This window comes from Lissotriton helveticus, chromosome 1_2 (assembly GCF_964261635.1).
Source record: "Lissotriton helveticus chromosome 1_2, aLisHel1.1, whole genome shotgun sequence".
Lineage (NCBI taxonomy): Eukaryota > Metazoa > Chordata > Amphibia > Caudata > Salamandridae > Lissotriton > Lissotriton helveticus.
This window is the reverse complement of record NC_136058.1, coordinates 104,218,103-104,238,595: the sequence shown is the minus strand read 5'-3', so window position 1 is coordinate 104,238,595 and position 20,493 is coordinate 104,218,103. Positions and strand designations below refer to the sequence as shown.

The window sequence follows — 20,493 nt, the reverse complement described above, 5'->3', positions numbered from 1 at the left end:
ACCCTCCTCTTTCATATATAATTTAAAAATACACGCATCTATAAATTACATTCTGATCTGGAGACAGAAGTAGACTCCCCTCCTCCCCACCACGCACCCCACGCCCCTCCCCCGCTGCACAGGGGTTTCCCACGGATTGACGGGGCTCCTTCACCTGGGCAGGCTGCCGTCCTTTCTAAAATGAACTCTGGCGCAAGCCTTTGAACTCGCCGTCTTCCCATTAATGTGTCTACGTGGAAAAGCGCCCTGCTCCCTCCATGTTTCATCCGAGGCAGCCCCCGTTCACCCCCACCCCCTTACCCCCGGCACACACACACTAGGCATGTCTCTCATACTGGATACAGACACATGCGTACCCCAAATGTGAGCAGTAGACGTCTGGGAAAAAAAAAACTGAAATGCCCATAACCGCAGCCACAACTGAAGATTTTGCAGCGTTCAGGGAGCGCTTTGCACATAAATTCTCTCAGCTCTTTTTACCTTATGTGCCATTTAAAGCTCGTCACCTCAATAAACCCCACATTGCCACACCACGGTCGCAAATTATCAATGCATAAGGCTTATGACGTTCCCAGAAACAGCTCCCACGAAAACGATAGGTAACAACTCGAACCGTCCTAAGCAGATCACACCCCCAAGGGATTTCACAGTATTTTGAATTTTGCGCTCAAAAATCATCTTTTAAATACAGTTCTAGACATCTGCGGTTTGCAAGTGCCGCAAAACGCGATTTGTCGCTGGGCGACTGCACTTCTGCAAAACCTCATTAACTCCAGCACAACACAGTTCTGCGCCCGGTGTGTCGTTTTCTTCTGCATTGCAGCAAGTGGGATTAACACCTCGTTACAAAAAAACCCGGAAAACGGTGTCAGTGTGAAAACGGCGCCCCCCCCCCCCCCATGCAGAGCCCCGCTGCCCTACCTGCAGGACGAGGGCGCCGGCGGAGGGCTGCGCAGTCCATCGCGGGCGCCGCGCTCCCTTCCTTGCTTCCTTCCCGCGCCGAGAGTCAACACACACGGCTGGCAGCAGCAGTGTGTGTGTGTTTCCAGCTGTTAATGGGTTTGGTCAGGTGATCGGTGACCTTGGCAGAACAGCAAATAGAAGAGTTTTTCTTACAGCAAAGTAGGCAAATGGGAACGTTTAGGGAATCATTTTCTGCCAAACCGATGCTCCGTGTTCAGCAAGCACCTCTGAAAAGGAAGCTGCAATGGTGCAGGTAAAAGTTACTTCTGGGGGCGGCTTGCTAGTGGCAGTGGCAGGACACGGAGACACGTGCTCCGGTGTGCCTCGCGGTCAGCTGGATACAGGAGGAGGTCCCTGTCCTCGTCCAAGATAGCAGGGTGGGGTTAAATCCATCTGCGAAGAATGCAGACGGTGCGGCTTGGTGTTTGGTCTGGTGACTGTGCACTAATCAGTGACTCCAGTGCGCCTCGGCCCCCAATGAGTCACCACAGGCAGTGCACTAATAAGTGCCTCCAGTGTACACGCCTGCCTGATGCAGTGCGCCACGCCCCCAGAGTGTCGCCACAGGCACATGGCCTATGTGCCAAGTGTAGGCAGTGCACTAGTAATGCCTCCAGTGTGCACGTCAGTCTGCCAGATGCAGTGCGTCCCACCCTCAGCGGGTCACTACAGGTACACCAGTGACACGACGTGTGTGTCAAGTGTAGGCAGTGCACTAATCAGTGCCTCCAGTGTGCACGCCTGCCAGATGCAGTGCGCCACGCCCCCAGATGGTTGCCACAGGCACACGACGTGTGTGTCAAGTGTAGGCAGTGCACTAATCAGTGACTCCAGTGCGCCCCGGCTCCCAGTGGGTCACCACGGGCACCCAACGTGTGAGTAAAGTGTAGGCAGTGCACTAATCAGTGCCTCCAGGGTGCACGCCTGCCTGATGCAGTGCGCCACGCCCCCAGATGGTTGCCACAGGCACACGACGTGTGTGTCAAGTGTAGGCAGGGCACTAATCAGTGACTCCAGTGCGCCCCGTTCCCAGTGGGTCATCACAGGCACCCAACGTGTGTGTCAAGTGTAGGCAGTGTTCTAATCAGTGCCTCCAGTGTGCAGCCTTGCCTGATGTAATGCGCCCCGCCCAAGCTGGTCACTACAGGCACACAACGTGTGTGTCAAGTGTAGGCAGTGCGCTAGTCAGTGCCTCCAGTGTGCACGCCTGCCTGATGAAGTGCGCACCGCCCCCAGCGGGTCACTACATGCACACAACGTGTGTGTCAACACCCCCAGCGGGTCACTACAGGTACACGACGTGTGTGTCAACACCCCCAGCGGGTCACTACAGGCACACGACGTGTGTGTCAAGTGTAGGCAATGCACTAATGAGTGACTCCAGTAGGCACGCCTACCAGCCAAACGCAGTGCGCCCGCCACCAGCGGGGCACCACAGGCAGTTTTCTAATCAGTGTCTCCAGTGTGCACGCCTGCCTGCCAGGTGCAGTGCGCTCCGCCCCCAGCGTGTTTGTCAAGGTGCAGGCAGTGCACTAATCAATGACTCCAGTGTGCAGGCCTGCCTGCCAGACGCAGTGCGCTCCACCCCCAGAGGCCCGCCACAGGCACGCTGCGTGTGTCAAGGTGCAGGCAGTCTGCGAGCTGGAATACAAATGTGTCCTCTCGCGGCTCACGTCCCCGCTTCACGTGCTGGGTGGCGACTTTGATTGATGGTTACATGAACTTTTTTTTATTAAGAAGCGGTGTGTTTTGCAATAACATCATTCTGCTCAATTATTTCCTACACTTCTTTCATTTAATAGCAGCTTTTTGCTGTGGTGATACGATGTGATGGTTGAACGTTGCAAGCATTATTATGGGTAAGGGCCATATTTAGAGAAAGGTGCTAAAATAGCAGTCCTAGCAACAAGGCCGTAGCAATCATTGGTGAGGCAGATGCCTGTTGGCATTGCCAATGGTTTTTGGTCATGCCACACAGTATCCCAGATGCTGTGTAATGTGGCGAAAGGTTAAAAAAGCTTTTGATGCAGCCCACGCCGCACACTCACAACAAGGCGCACTAATTCCCCACGGCCAAAGGGGGGAACATTTGTCACTAACACAATAGAGCATACTAAAACACATATAAATACAAATATACAGGTCAAAAAGGAGACAAGAGAGGGCAGTTTTAGAACTGTGAGCCATCTTCCAAAAGGCCAGAGCAATAGCCCTACAATGCCGCTAGCGAGCAGGGCGCCAGCGCCTCCCCCACAATATACAGGAATAGAGGTGCTCACCCAGCTCCCCCTGCATTGGGATATTCAAATCTGACAATAATAGAAGCCGACAAGCTCACCACTGAACGAGGACAGTTAGACCCAAGCACGAGAGAGCAAAAACCCAACAAGCCCAGACGTTCCAGTGCAACCCAAAGACCCTAAAAATGTCCCCAAAATCTCAACCCTTCCCCCCGTCTACCACATCAAAAACACAGGACCTCCAAAGCAAAAAAACACACACTCCCACTGGTTCAGGTGAACATAGTCGAGTGACAGTGAGATTAGTAGCAGTGCTTGATAATGATACAGCAAGTGGGGGAGAAGAAGGGAGCCCTAGTTCACCAGCAACCGACGATGAGGGTGAGGCGACAGGGCTTGCCCAGATAGCCAAGGAGACAACATAAAGCGAATTTAAAGACGAGGCCAGAGTAAAAAGAACAGAGAGCAGCTCAGAGCGAAGGAGGCAAACCAGACGGGGCAGGAAGAGAGGCATGAGCTGAGGCTGGAGAGAAAGAGAGAGAGAGCACGCAACCAGAAAGTATAGCAAGAATAACAAATCAGCGTGCTCTTTATATGAGGGAAGCTAGAGTAATACAGAAATAAATGAGAGGATTCTAACAGAGATCAGAGCTTTACCTCTTGGTTGACAAAGGAGAGGGGCTGACCATGAAAAAAAAGACCAAGGCAACCTGGTACTAACGCACCAGATAAACAGGAAAAATAAGATGGCGCCTTTGCAAGCAATTAGGAAAGCAGTGACGAGGATGCTACACATGGATGCATTACATAGAAGGGTAGACCCAAAGTACTGGGACCTGGGTATTCAATGTTACAGGGAAAGTGGTCCCAGTATGCACATTATTTAAAAAGAACACAAACAATCTTTTGGATTTAGTCTAAAGTGAAAACATAACACAACTAATTAAAGAGGGATGTTATTTAATCACATCCGCATCAAAGCCATGTATGACAAAGGAAATTCATCCAATAAGTACAACGTGCCCAGAAAGAAAAGGATGGGGGTGGGTAAGTGGTTCTTGATGAGGATTGGGGTTTAGTGAAAGGTATTAAAGATCCAGTGAGGTCATAGAATACATCATTGACATAACAAAAGCATCCTCGGGGTCCGGTATCGAAAGGATTGACATAGGTTCCATACGGGTGCTGAGCGTTGTGGGCGGTGTGCTGCGTCGCTTTCACCCCCCTCCCGTGACCCATGGTGCTTTGAGAGATTGCACCACCTTATAAACTTGGTTCCTCTTTACTGTTGACGGAATCTTCTAATTAATTTTTGTTTTCACGCTAGTACCCTCAGGTTAGGCTGGGCCTTAACGCGCCTATACCGCCGAGGGTCTTCACCATTTCTTTTGGTCCTGACGAAAGCCTGAGTAAACTCTCATTAAAGGCAGAAACATGTTGACCACTCTCTTAGGATGAATTTGAACTTCTAATTTAGTCATCATCCTACACTCTATTTTTATGTATCCAATTGGCAAAACTAGTAAAAGATTTTTTTGACACAATTTGGATGTTTTTAAATTCACTATAATCACATTTCACTATCACAAACCTGCTCCACAGTAAACTGGCGTTGCAGCACACTAGGGTGGCATTCGGCCACTCCTGGTGGGGCCCGATGCTGAAGCATGTCACCAGCCAGGCTGGTGAGTGAGGGCCTTCTGAAAAACCTAAATCGGTTTCCTTCATAGTTAACATTTTGACTGTGTTGATTAACTACAAGCTTGCTCTTCTGCAATATCTTCTGTGAGAACACTCCTCTGTTGATTGTCTTTTTAAATAATGTGCATACTGGGACCACTCTCCCTGTAACACATGGATGCATGGCAAAGACAGACCTACCCCATGGAGATAGTGGCAAGAAAGGAAGGCAAGAGGTTTGCATACCCGTTTTGCGACCTGCTAGCAGACTGGACTGAGGAGAGGAACTGATATGACCTATCCTGGCCGAATGGAGGATCGTTTTAGTCAGAGTACAAGACTATAGCAGAATATTGCATCAGATATGGAGGAGGAAATCCCAACTGAGACTTCCCCTACATGCAGCAGTGCCTCACAGGTTGGAAAAAAAAAGATAAGATGGAGAGAGGGAAAAAAGAGAGGGGAGTTGGTACAAGACCAGGATACCACTGCAAAATCCCTGCCGAATAACTGAGAACGGTTGGTGCTGGGAAGATTGGCTGTAGCCGCATTGGCACAAAAGGCAGAGGCATTGATGGGGGTGCTGTCTCAGAGAGTTAGAAAGGATAAAGTAAGTAGCAGAAAGAAGCAAGGAAGTAGTACTGAAAACTCCCAGTGGCAGGTCTTGGTCCCAATCTCTCCTCAGTTCCCAGAGGTAGGTAGACCGTCATTTGTCGATCTGAGAAGGAACCCATGATAACAATGCCAGTAAATAATACGCCTTACAGCTTCCTGATCAACACAGGTGCAACCAAGTCGTGCCTAAAGGAAGGGTTCGTCCACCTCTCCAAAGACTCCATGGACACACAGGGGTTTTCGGGTTCAGTGATGAGGATCCCATTCATAAAATCCCTTAAGGTGGCCGTGGGAGGAATGCCATGAAGGGAGAATTATTATATCACCCCTTGTCCCCAACCCATCTCTTGGGACGAGACTTAATAGCCAAACTAAACATGACCATTCACTTCTCTGAGGATGGGCAGATGACCTGCTCCACCTCTGGGGTTTCAACACTAAGACTCATGTCCTTAAAACACTGTCACGAAACTGATGGACCGATGAGGGTGTTCCTCACTGACCTGACTGCCTTCACCAATGCGGCCTCACGATTATCGATAACACACCGAATTGTTGGGACAGAAGTTGCAACTGCCCAGCAAATTCATTTTCCTGCCGGAAAGGACACTATAACTGGGAACCCCAAGAGGAAGAGTTTTTCTGCTTGGAATATGACCTACCCATGCAAACGTGATGTGGGTGTGTATTATCTTTGTTACACCCAACCTCAGAATATCGGAGGTAACAGATGACCAGCTGTTCGGTGAGTGTGCAGATACTTCAAAATGATCTACGCAGACTTGATTGAAGTTAGGGTAGAGCTGCAAAATGGTGCCCATGACGGTACTGACAGCTTGTCTGGACCAGGTCTTGTAAAAAGTGCCACCGTTACTGTGCCCAAAGGGGCCATATGGGTAACCGTGGGCGGAGAACTCTGCTCCGCCCGTGGAGTGTGTAGAGTTCTGCCTACTCCGCGTTACGAGGAGAACGCGGAGTAGGCAAAACTCAGCACACTCCACAGCAGAGCGTAGTTGGCACGCCGTCAGCCTCCACCCCACTATTAATAATATAACTTAAAAGTACATTAAAGCAAGTTAAAAAGACTTACATTTTAACCGCAGCTTCCCCGGGCTGCCCTTCTCCTCTTCTTTGCAATTAGAAATACTGATAAATACTGTGCATGTGCACACACCCGCGCGTGCGCGTTTCTTGTAAGAAATGCACATGCGCGTGCGGGCGCGTATGCACAGTTTTCTTATCAGTATAACAAAAAAGAATAAACAAATGTGAATTGATGCGTTTGTTCATTTTTTGCAATGATCTTAAACCTAGGGAAAGCCCAATGGAACTCTAACTAGCCATAGTTTATTCAGTGTAGGTCGAGTGGGAGGTGCTCTTGTGTACATATACATCACCCTATCCCACTGTCCAGGGAAGCCAGCAAGGGTATAGCACCCACAATTCAGGCACTGATTGAACAAGGGGTCTTCTACATAGGAGTATCCACCTGCACTACACCAATATTTCCAGTCAAAAAGAGTAAGGGGGGACGTGGTATCTGGTCAGGACCAATGACGTCATGGTCCCAGAGTTTCCCGTAGTACCAGAACCCTACATCAACCTAACCAACATATTAGCGGACGCAAGACACTTCTCTGTGATAGACATCAAAAACGCATTCATTAGCATCCTTCTGGACCTCGACAGCCAGTATCTGACCGCATTTACATTTCGAGGAGTTCAGCTGTTATTCCGCAGGCTACCACAAGCGGATGACATTTTGATATGCAGCCCCTTCGAGGAAACATGTCGACAGGACACAGTAGTACTCCTTATTGCGCTTGCCGGGAGGGGCTACAAAGTGGAGAAGGGAATTGTGCATTATGTGCAGCAGGAGGTAAACTATTTAGGCCAACTAATTTCAGCGGCCCTTCGACAAGTCACTACAGAACAAGAAGCTCCATTAGGGCTATGCCACCACCCGAAACAAAAAAGAATATGTAAACATTTTTAGGGCTTTGCAATTTGGTCCAACAGTTGGTCTTTGATTACAGCATGCTTATCATCTCCCCATTCGAGGCCATGAAAAAGGCGAAAACCGGCAACGATTTGCTCGAGGGCGTCTTGGTGCTAGAGACAGTAGGACAGGATAGTTTTAATGCAAATGATGCGTCATGTCTATTTGTGAAGAGCCATGTCTTCATAGCTCTTCTAAAAGACATAAGCAAAGTACTGCTCTTGATAGGGATCGGGAGGAGGTTCCAGATTTTAATTGTTCCCACGAGGAAGCTTCTTCCTCCCCACCGGACCTGCTTGAACTTTGGTGTTTGTAGCAGTTTAGAGTGAGCCGATCTTAGGCTCCTACCTGGTATATACCATTTCAAATGTGTCTTCAAAAACTGCGGGCCAATGCCTTTTAATGCTTTAAAGGCCAGACATTGAGATTTGAAAATGATCCTTTTGGCCACTGTTAGCCAATGTAGGGCTCCCAATCTGTGAGCGACCGGCTCATGTCTGGGGATGTCAAGTATCAATCTGGCTGCTGTATTCTGCAATCTCTGCAGTTTCAGTAGCAGTTGCGATTGCATCCCTGCATAAAGGGCATTGCCATAGTCCAGTCTGGAAAGGGCCAGAGCTGTAACTAGGGACTTCAGGGCCTCACGAGGGATAAAAGGGCGAATTTTCATAATCATTTCTATGATGAGTCAAAAGGTAGAAGTTAGCTCATTGATCTGAGCATTAAATGTAAGCTTATCATCAAAAACTAAGCCCAGGTCTTAACCTTAGAGACTGGAGTTGGACAGTTGCCCAGACTATCAGGCCACCATCTCAGCGACCAATAAGAAGGGTTAGGTCCTAGCAGCATAACTTCAGTTATTTCACCATTTAGCTTCAAGCAGTTGGACTGCATCCATTCAATAACCCGTGTCATGCAATGATTAAAACAGTCAGCTGTCTCTTCCATGTTATTTGAGACCGACACCACCACCTGTGTGTCGTCAGCATGCGAGACAGCGGAAAACCCACACTGTCTAATAATAGGGACCAATGGCGCCCCAAATAAATTGAAAAGGGTGGGGCTCAGTAAAGACCCCTGCGGGGTATTCAACGAGAGGCTGACATCGATGCCTGAGAAGCACAATACTTTTTGTAAACTTAAAACAGAGATAACATGCTCCCCTATGCTTGGGACACCAAATTATAATAGGGAATTCTTCTTATTTAGTCACAGTTACGGGCGAGTCATGGCATCAGTCTTGAATTTCTGTTTGGATAGTCTCTATTTTATATTTTTTAATAACGCTTGCAGTTACACAGTGATTTCATGAGTGATTTAGACACTGGTGACACTCACCAATAGAAGAGCTAACGTAGAGCTCGGACAACACAGCATGGCACTGCATGATACGATGATATGCAGAGACCATATGTGCATCATATGATGGTTCTAGGCAACACTGCTCTTCCCCCTCGGTTCGCGGGCCCCCGACCCCCAGTGGGGCCTGTCCGCAGGCTTCAGGAAGACCGAGGGGGGGGACAGGGCAGCGGGAAATACTCTGGAGTCTCCGCGAACCCGCTGAGAGAGTCCATAGCGCCTAGGGAGCCACTCACAGTTGAGGTATGGTATGGCATCCCTTGCCAAAGCACTCCCTCTCCCCTTTTTGGGGAAGGATCCAGTTTGTAGGCCTTGGAGTCTCAGAGACCCCTCTGAGAGAGTCCGCAGCATAAAGGGAGCCTCTCGCAACAGAGATAGGGAATTGATACCACTTCCCCTGGGATCACAGCTTACTGGACTTAGAACGTTGCTTTGACTCGTCTACCGGTTTGTGCCCCCGTCGCCCTTACCCATCTCTTTCCATGCTGTGCCTCTCACCCTCCCCTCCTCTTTCCCGCCTTCATTATCGGTCTACTTCCCCTGCTCCTACCCCCTCCCCTGAATCTCTCCCCTTGCTTGCTTCTCCCCTTACGTATTTGTGCTTATTGTTTATCTCGACCTTACAAGTAACTATGTTTCCATACTCTAATAACTGTTTAACCGTTGTAACGATGTAACCTGTAACTATGATCTGATACTCTTGTAAAGCGCTCTGATACCTCTGGGTCTAGCCAGCGCTATATAAAACCTTTAAAATAAAAATAAATAAAATATGTGCTGTCCACAAAACATTGATTTTTTTGTATATTTCAAGTCCTTTCCCTACATCTTTCTTCTTTCCTCCAGGTTGATTTATGGATGTGTACTGGGTGAGAATGACATAGATACCTAGGATCTACTGTATCAATCACTACCAGGGATTGAACATAATTAGATTCTAGATACCCACCCTAATTCAGGGGCAGGGAACATATTTTTGGGCCTGAAAAACTGCTAGGTATCCATTACTGGACCAACATAGTGTGAAACATGTCAACCTGAATAGTGAAACCACGATAGTTAACTACAACACACTCACTCACTAAGTAGTGGCATATCATAACCTTGCGCACATTACCTCATCTTAGTATTTAACCTTACCGAAGGGTCTCTGAAAAAAATGTGATTTCCTTTAGGTAATCTTTCTTCAGATCACACTCTCCACTTTACACATTATACCCCACACACCAGCATTCACAGTCACGGCTGATACAAGAAAAGATCTCCGACAAAGAGCTCTCTCGCGGGGCCCATGGGCAGGGCCGGACTGAGAAACAAAACCGGCCCTGGCAAAGTGCTCGGACGGCCCCCTGGGGGGGGAGGTTGGGGGTGCGACCGAGCTCTTTGCCAGGGCCGGTTTTCGGCAGATTTTGTTACAGGGCCGCTTTTGCAGCTATGCCGCAAAAATGGCCCTGTAACAAAAACGGCCCCCAGGGGCCCAAAAACGGCCCCACCCTTGCGGCGCACCGGGGGATTGCCCGGTGCCCTCAACGGCCAGTCCGGGCCTGCCCATGGGGCATTGCATTGCTGGTCCCACAAGGAGCAAAACGCCTGATGATGAAGCATGACACCCAAAAGGGTGTGAGGGCAACACTTCCAAATAAGGAGGATACCCCCTGGAACCATATATTCAAACCACATCTTTCCTTTAACTTTTTCTATACCATCTCCACATAGGAACAAGTACCCACACTGATTTGACGTGTCAATTATAGAGAGGAGCAAGGGTATTGGACCTTAATCTGGTTCCAAGTCCCCCTCTTTTTGATTCACAATTTACAAAGAGACATGTGTGAGGAGGGAGGGGCCCCTGAGCAGGAGTGGCTTACCAACTGGTTCTCCTAGCTCCTACGGTGGTTATCCAGATTATGTAAATCAATGTTGCCAGTTATCATTGTGCTTCTTTTGGCATGTGAGGGAGTACAATGGGGGATCACCTGTTGTAAAAACACAGACCTCAAATTAGGTAGAATGCAAGTAGCTAGAAAAGTTGTCATAGTGCAAAGATAGCAAGGGAAACAACAGGATCCTCATAAAGTGATAGAACAAATGCATAACTTAGATAGTGTGATAGTGACGTTGGAAAATCAACTGGAGGGAGAATGTGAATATTGAAAATGATAGTGTTAATATGAAAAATCAATATATTAATTTATTGAAAGGAAATCACGTCCCTACTAACGCAATTGCCTGTCGTGAACTCCACCTCAACTCTGACTCACAAATACATAGTCAGACAGGCTCTGAGACCCAGGCCCAGGGTTGGTGATTCATAGGTCACAGGTGGGAAGTTGCGCAGCTGGCAGATAACCTCACAATCAGGAAGCTCTAGATCAATCCCACAGATAGGTGCTACAGCATTACAGTGGTCCAGAGATAATGACCCCAATGAAGCAAACATTGCCGGAGGGGTTACTCACGGTCCAAAAACACCAAAAAGGCAGATGCCACATGAGTTAGGAACACATAGCCAATTAGAACACAACACACTCAGTGACCAAATGCTCCCCATGCTGGATATCTAGACACGTTACCCACTGGCCATGTTGTGTCCAAGCAGCGGCGAGGCCCACATGTAGGAACCATTTGACCATTTGTGTATGACTCTAAGGCAGAAACCAACATTCTTCACCGTATATGGAGTGCCAGAGACCATTACAACTTGTTGAAAATTGTATTTAAGAAGATTGCCAATTGAATGTACATTGAGACAGTCCTCAGACCCTGCACCCGTAACTGTTTTCCCAGCCACCACGTTCAATTAAACCAACTGTTCCTGTTTTGCCAAACACCTCTTGTCTCTTGTTTTTTAAAAGTATTTCATACTAAAGTAACAAGAACACAGAAGCAACATGGGGATGGTGGGAGGGAGGCATAACCAATAGGGGAAAGGGTGCGAGGGAGGCAAAAACAAGACAGGAGAAGGCGGGTGGACGGGGAAGCAACTCAGAGGGTGCAGATGGTGGGAAGGAACAATGGAGAGCGGGAAGGAGGGTTCAGGTGTGAGAAGCAACATGGAGGGCAAAGGAATGCAAGGGGAGAAGCAAACGGATAGGTGCAACAGGGAGAAAAGTGGGGAGAGGCACTCAGGTAATATAGTGCAACACAGGTGGAGGGGTAGAGAAGTACATGAGGTACACAGCTCAAAAGCCCATGCACTCATTGAGTGCTTAACACTAAAGAAAAAAGTAGTGCTTGTAAAGCAAGCAGTGGTATCAGAAATGACAGCCAATTAAAGAGATGTTAAAAAGGCAATGCTCAAGGGGAGGGTCAAACACAAGATTGAAAAGCTGGGGCAAAAATAAGAAGCAGGCAAATGACAGTGACAGGAACATCAACCCATGGTAAGCAATAGGCAGGCTTCAAGCCCAAGGACCCAGAGCCCTCAATTACAGATTGAACCCTGATAATTGCTAGGGGAATTTTTTGTTGCTTGCACCATAGCACCCTTGTCACACTACTATATACCAACCTTTTTTGCAGCTGATGCATGCACACTATTTTGTGCGGCACAGATGAAGCTCACTGGCTGGCTTCAGGCATAAAGCTGCATGATCGAGAGTGACTGAGCCGCGCTGCCATGTCTGACCTCCATGGCTTACTGCCGTGAAATACAGCTTTATGGAAATCTTTCAAGAAATGGTTAGTAAAGTGTCTTTACCATGCCAGAAACATTATAAAGTAAATCTGTAAAACTGCCGTTCTAGCCAGCGGGTATATACCCTGTATCGGTTACTGTTCAAGTCAAGGTAAGCAAAGTGTCCTTAATATCCAGGCAAGTTCAAGAGATGGCAGTTGTGAATACTGGAAATATACCCCATACCAGGTACTTTTCAAATCGAGGTACGTAAGATTATGTTACATTATGTGAATTTCTAGAGCGCTGCTTATCACATGTGAGGGTATCCAGGTGCTGAGTACGGCAGGCCTGAGAGGGGGGGGGGGCAGGAGATCACGCCTGTTTCATCTGGAAAAGTCATGTTTTGAGGTTTCTTCAGACGTCCATGAGAGAGGGGGGAGGTCGTTCGAGGTCTTGACTGGGAGGTATGAGAAGGAGAGTCCTCCACTTCTGGTCTTCTTGATGCGAGGGAGGTGTTCCCTTTCCTGGGATGCAGATCGAAGATGTCTTCTGGGTTGGTAGAAGGTGAGGTGGTGGTTGAGGTAAGCTGAACCAATGTTGTGGTGAGCTTTGTAGGCATGGGTGGGTAGCTTGAACTTACATCTTTCCTGGAATGGTAGCCAGTAGAGATTGTTGAGGTGTGGAGAGATGTGGTTATTTTGCGGTATGTTCAGGAAGAGTCTGGCGGCAGAATTCTGAATGGTTTGGAGTCAGTGTAGGACATGGGCTGGGATTCTGATATAGAGGGCGTTTCCGTAAACAAGTCAATCTGTGATAAGAACCTGGGTAACTGTTCGCCTGGTGTTCAGTGGGATGTCCTTAACATTCTGTAAACACTACCAAGCATGTTTCTGAGACTGCTGGTATGGTCACTACAAACGTACCCCTTCTTGGGTACATTTCATGTTAAGGTAAGTAAAGTGTCATTAAAATTCTGGAAACATCTACAAAGTAAGTTCCTGAGACTGCAGTTGTAATCATTGGAAATAGGATCCATAGGGGTACATTTCAACCCAAGGTAAGTAGAGTGTCCTTAAAATTCTGGAAACTTTACCCATCATATTTGTAATAGTTGGAAATACACCACATTTGGGGTACATTTCAAGTGTAGGCATGTATAGCATCCTTATCTTTCTGGGAATACTATCAATCATGTTTGTGAGACTGTAAATTGTATTAATTTGTAATATACCCCATATAGGGTCTATTTCAACTAAAGGCAGGTATAGTTTCCTCATCTTTATGGAAACACTATAAAGCATGTTCCTGAGACTGCAGTCATAATATTTTGAAATTCACCAGAAACTTCCTTGCAAATTTCCTCTTTCAATTCCTTAGCTTTAGACGCGGATTAAAAACGCGGCTTTTTTCACAATAGGTCAGCGGCCCTGGGGCTGCCTGTTTGGCTCTGTCATTGGTTCTCTTCTTCTAGCGCCGAGACACTTGAGGTAGTAGCCATGCGCTTTATAAGTACCCAGTAACATGGTACCATAGTAACATAACATAGTAACATAGTAATGCAAATGCAGTCACTTTCATGAAGAAACTTCCATTGCCTTGGCAAAGAACTCTAAATGTGGCTGATTTTTTTCCACTCTGGTAGAGGAGTAATGTTAGAAATGGAATTCCTGTTTGGCTGAGGTATGCACCCAAGTCAGGCAGGAATCACCACTCAAGTCGATATCAGCGAAGTACACACTAAAAGATAACCTGTGCCCACCCTGTGGTAGCTTGGCACAGAGCAGTCAGGCTTATCTAAAGAGGCAATGTGTAAAGAATTTATGCAACACACACACATTAACAAAATGAATACACCTCAAAAAGACTCCACACAGGTTTATGAAAATAGTTGTCTGTATAATTAGCAAAAAGAGACCAAAATGATAAAAATATCAAATATATTTCTCAAGATGTGCACATCTAAAGAATACCAAGAATCACTGTGTTCAATAGTTTTTGAGTGTCGAAGGGACACTCTAATTCAAAACGTTTTATTTAAAGTAGGCAAAAATGCAAGATTAGCAAACTCTGGAGTGCAGAAAGAACACTTTTTAAAATTTATTTTTTAACATATTTTATTGATTTTACATACCGAAAAATAAACCAGGAGACATTTGCTGGTATTTATACATTACAGCATGGAAAGTCCTATAAGAAACATAAGTGCAAGCAGACAGAAGAGTAGTGCCCACCATATGCAAAAGTCATACCAAGTTAAGGTAGTCCCATCATTTCCCTACTGTACGGCAGTTGTTTAATATGATCACAGTTAAATTGATCACTTAATGTTATATATCTGACCATAGTAGCAATCTCTGGTAACCGTGACTCTTCTATGAATAGAGCCATGTCTAACTCCCATACACACCCTTCTCCCCCTTACAGACTCACCTGGAATCCTCCACATCTAGATGACCCATCCCCATACAGTAGAAACATGCAAATCCAACTCACCTCATATTAATATTAATTAGCGCTGTACCATAAAGACGTCTATCAGGCAATACTTGTCCCAGCATTCTGTCAAAAGGCTCAAGGGGGTGTATAAGGGACCCATCAGTATGTTTGCACATCAACAGCTATAAATTCTTCCAACAGCATATTCCATTCCATAGAAATGGGTTTTTTAAGCAATCCCCTGTGTTCTTCTCCCATTAGTTCGGCACCCTCTGTTCTGCCCCATCTAACCATTTTGTTGTGCCATTCCTGTATTGATGGCGGTTTAGCAGTCTTCCACCTCATGGTAATATTTCACGAATCAAGAATTAAAGCCAGATTAGCAAATTTATTCATAGGGTTTCCCTTCTTCCCTCTTGGGCCCAACCCCAGTAGACAGTACTCCAGCGAGTCATTATTTCGCCCTGGGTATGACATCCATCATTATCTTACATATTGATGCCCAATAGTGACTTAATCATGGGCAACTCCACAGCATATGTATTAATTCTGCTTCCGATGAGTGACAGCGTGGACAGCTATCCACTGTGTCTGGAAACATAGAGCTCAGTCTGTGTGGAGTCAAATAGGTCATGATCATGAGCTGGATAAATTTAAATTCCGGGTTCCTGGACACTTTCTTTGGATATTTTGATATATTGTCTAATTCTTTGTCAGAGAGTGCACAACCCACGTTCGTGTCCCATTTGGTATGGAGGGATTGGAGCGACACTGCTGCCACTGTGCGAATCCCTAGGTAGAGCCATTTTGCCAAGTGGCTTCTGTTTCCCATCAAGTATTGCATAGTGAGTAGCGCATGTGTTATTGGTTTTATCCCCTCCGTAGCCCAAGTGGACAACGACATCATGTGGCATCAGGGCACCGTCCGAAAAGAACATGCCCACCGTGTGTACTCCTGCATCTACCCAAGCCAATATTCTCCTTCCAGTAACAGTTCCCATCTGTGAGGGGGATACCTAATAGGGGAATAGTGGGGGTGTATGGAGCTACTGTCTTCGTATATCTCAAAGCGCTACTCCAGTATAATAACGCAACTCTCAACAAGTGGGGCGCCGTCTGAGGAATCTTGCTATTGGGTAAAAAACGTGTATGTATGTCCCTTCTTTCACATGACTGACGAGTCATATCAGTCTCCTGCAGATTACAGCCAGCCACCCAGTATGCCAGCCATTGTAGCTGGCTCGCATACCAACAAGCTTTCAGATCCCATGCCCCCATTCCCCTTGTTTCATATCTAGTTGGAGCTTCGCGAGTCCAATACGCCTGCGGCCTGTACCCCATATCAGGTCAATCAATAGGGAGTTTAATAATTTAAATACCCATGCTGGGATGATGAAGGGCAAGTTAGTGAAGTAAGATAACAGTCTAAGGAGCATCACCATCTTGGCAATAGCCACTCTACCCACTATCGACAGGGGCAGGGAAGTCCAGAATTTTATTTGGGATCTGAGCGCAGCTATAGTACGGTTTAAGTTAGCATCTAGGATATCTTTTGTTTCCCTGTATACCTGAATTCCTAGTTTTTTTTTAAGGTAATAGGTGCTGTCTGAAACGTCCACTTCCCAAAGCACAGGGGACCGCTACGTGTTAGTCAGTGAAAAAGTATACATAGGAATGGTTCTCGTTTATAGAGAGGACTGAGAACCATTGGAAAGTATCAAAGGTAGTATGTATGGGTTCATAGTCCTCATCTAAATTTTTGAGATATAAAATTAAATCATCCGCATATGCAGAGACAATATGCATATTGATTCCCATTGTGATCCATCTGTGACCCGTCATGGATCAAAGTTCATGCAAGAGAGGCTCTAAAGCTAAAATGAATAGTAAGGGTAACAGCGGGCAACCTTGTCCTGTACCCCGTGCTACACTATATTGCTGTGAAACATGTTGTCCCGTACGGGCGTGCGCCGTGGGGTTCATGTATAGTAGCCTCACCCAATTGATATATTCCTCCGGTCTGCCAAATCTCGAAAGGGTATAGAACATATATTGCCAGTGTAGGGAATCAAGCGAAATGCAACCCCCTGCAGTAACTGTTGTCGGCGCATAAATCATTATTTGGTGCAGTCCCCTAATATTAACCGCCGTGCTTCTGCCCGGGACAAATCTGCATTGATCAATGTGTATCAACTGCGGGATAAACTGACACAGTCTAGTCGCTAATAACTTACTCAGGATTTTTTAGAAGCAAGTGGGGCCTATATTCCACCATATCGACACTATCTCGGACCGGTTTCAGGAGCGAGACCACCATCGCCTGGAGCGTGGTAAGGGGGAGTGCACTATTATCTAGCGATGCCTGGTACAACCGCTGTAATGAGACACTAGTAATTCCGAGTATGCTACATAAAATTCAATGGGCAGCCCTTCACTCCCTGCTGCTTTATTACGAGGCAGCGCTTTAATCACCCGTTTAATTTCCATGCTAGTCACCGGCTGTCGCAGCTCCTCCTTGTGGTCATGTAATAATTTTATTTAATTTACCGTGGCACCTTCTATGTTTCGGATCTCAAGAATAGGGGATACCGACGGGGCATCTTTAATATTTTTAGCGAGAAGTGTGCCCACTCTATCTGGTGTTGCATGTTATTACCGAGTATAAAGACGATAGTCTAAAATGTGCAGGTCTTCTAAAAGTTCCGCATGTTTTATATGTGCTTCTTGTAACTGTGCCTGTTGTGATTAGTTCAGTACAGCTTCCTGCTCCAACCTACCCAGATGATTTTCAACTTCAGTAAATTGTTTGATTAAAGCAAGCTGTGCTCCTGCCTTCGTGCTAATTGCTACCCCCGTACAGTTTTAAATGCATCCCATTCAATTTGACGCATGCTCGCTGTATCCGCATTTTCAATAGAATAATTCCCTATTACCGTGGATAATGCACTGTAAAAGACTGGGCCTTCTAACAGCATGGGCTGCAGCTTCCAAGTCGGTATCGGCGCAGGAACCCTGCCCCATACGAGTGTAAGTTCTATGGGATTATGATCCGATAATGTCTTACCCAAATGTGTTGTGTCACTGATAAGGCCGAGTATATTTAAGAAGCAAAATATTCTGTCAATGTGAGTATGTAACCCATGTGGTGGTGAGTAGAATTGGTATTCCCTGCTAGTGGGGTGTGCCATTCGCGATGCGTTCCCTATCCCCCACCTATGCACCATCCCTTGAGTGCTTCTGCCAACTTCCTACATCCCGTATTTTGCAATGGAGGATGCGATCTGTCCAGATCAACATCTAACATCGTATTGAAATCGCCTCCCAACACCCAGGGGTATTCTTCCCACCCCACCAATGCCGTGCTAAGAACCTCTAGGAATTTGTCCTGATCTGTGTTTGGAGCGTATATGCTTCCCAAAACAATGTGTTCCCCATCCAGTAGTCCATGTACTAGGCATATCTGACATTAGAATCAATCTTCTGCTCTAATAACTTGAACGGGGTACCATTCCTCATTCATATCACAGCCCCCCATGCAAATGCCGAGTAGGACGTAAAGAACAGTTGGCCCCTCCATTTCTTTGTATTTTTACTGCTTCATCATGTTTCAAGTGGGTTTCTTGAAGAAGCACAATTTCAGTTTTCATTCTGTTTAGCTGTGCCAATACCCTATGCCTTTTGTGTATGGATCCCAGCCCCCTTACATTCCAAGAGCTGTACGTATATTTGCTAGGCTGTGTCACCAGGTCTTAAGTAGAGTGATCTGCCATGGACGTATAGGATAAGAGGCCAATCTGGTACAATATAAACTGTAGCTGAGTCTGTAAATCTATGAAAACTCCCCAATACTATGTTCCCCCTTATAACATGAGAGGACCAAACCATGAAAAAAAGTTCAACAGGAACTCTGAGTAAGAAATAGCATTGTGCAGTCGCCAAATGGTGGGGGCGGCAACTACCACATTCCTGACATACATTACCCTGAATGGAAGTACATTGTTCCCATCGCTCCAGCACTATCCCCATCATCGTTTAATAAACATGGATCATAGGACAATCATGTATCATTGTGCACAGCTGATCATACTTATCTATACAGCATACTACACCAACTTCCGGAGGGCCCAGCACACAACTTTAGTAGTCAGTTGCAGTCTGTGAAGTAACTAATGGAAACAATGCAGACTTGTTTCAGAGTTTGAGGGAACAGTAGCATCATCCAAAGAGTGGACAGAAACAGCGATGGACTTTGCATCATGTTCCGCAAGTGCTGCCACGGTCAGGAGAGCGTCTTTTTGGCTTTCCGAGATCTGTTCCAAAGATGGGCTTACACTGGGGCCAGTTCTTAGGCACCTATCTTTATCCACTCTGGCTTCGTCTGCGTGCTGTGACAAGGACCGGGGAGTTTAACTCGGCGGGAGCGAGTTTTGGGACACAGGAGGTGGGAAGGTAATTTCAGTCCAGTCTGCCACCTCCTCTGGGTTGTCAAAAAAGAAAGATTTTTGCCCCATAATAACTTTTAAATGAGCCAGGAAGAGTACCGCATATTTCAAATTATGCGCCCATAGTTTCTTTTTAACGTCTTGGAAGGTGGCTCTCGCTTTCTGAACCGCCAGTGTAAAATCCAGGTACAGGGAGATCTTTTTATTTTCAAAGTGGATGGGAGCATTTTCCCTCACAGCACACAGAATCGTGTCCCAATCCCTATAGTTCAGTAAGCATCCAATCAGTGGTCTGGGTGGCGCCCCCGGAAGGGGAGGTCTGGGTGGCACCCTATGCGCCCTCTCCACACTATAGAGTTCCGTAAGGCCTTCCCTTGCTACATGATCCCGCAGCCATTTTTCAACAAACGGAGTGGGATTAGACCCCTCACTCCTCTCCGGTATTCCCAGTATATGGACGTTATTTCGGCGGGATCTCCCATCGGCATCATCCACCCTATCTTGTAATCCTTGTAGTTGTCGTTGTATTTGTTCCACTTGGAAGGTGTGTATTGTTTGTTGTGGTTTTAGATCATCTAGGGCACGTTTATTCGACTTTACTTTGTCTGTCAACTTTTTATGATTTGCTTGTAAGAGGTTAAGGCTTGTAGTGAGCGTACCTATTTGAGTTTCAATCGCCACGCGTGATACTCTGATCTTTTTTTTTTTTTTTTTTAATATATTTTTATTATGTTAAACACAAGAAAGGTAATATACATATCGGGTGCCAGTAAACGAAACACATTACAGCTGGGGATGGGCGAGCGAAGGAAAGAAGCACCATACAGGCATGAGCGGCAGAATGAACGATACCAGCGGATGGCTGGAGCAAAACAATTACACGTCAATGACCGCAGGCCTCCCCCCGCCCCATCCACTCACCAAAAATACAGGATTTACGAAGTATACAAGTGACACCCAGATACGATAAAGACAGGAGCATCTGCCACAGTTCTTGTGAGAGAGGGAAAAGGGAATAGAAAGGTCATAGAAAATAACAAAGGAAAAATAATAAACCCCCCCACAACCCCCCACCCTACACCCCTGCCGATGGCTACGACCTAACCTCACTAGCAGCGTGCCTGTCGCCCCATAAACTAC

General features: G+C 46.5%; 1 protein-coding gene across 3 annotated transcripts in view; it reads right to left on the bottom strand.

The window, feature by feature from the left end:
* Positions 1–20,493, bottom strand: part of KANK4 (KN motif and ankyrin repeat domains 4) — an 827,707-nt gene that overhangs the window by 299,108 nt on the left and 508,106 nt on the right. For 2 of the 3 annotated variants that reach the window (XM_078669560.1, XM_078669574.1), the window contains exon 1: positions 922–1,216. The exons of the other annotated variant lie outside the window; for it this stretch is intronic. The gene's annotated coding sequence lies outside the window, so the exon portion shown is untranslated. Of the gene's footprint in view, positions 1–921; positions 1,217–20,493 lie in introns of those variants that run through there. 3 annotated transcript variants of the gene reach the window in all.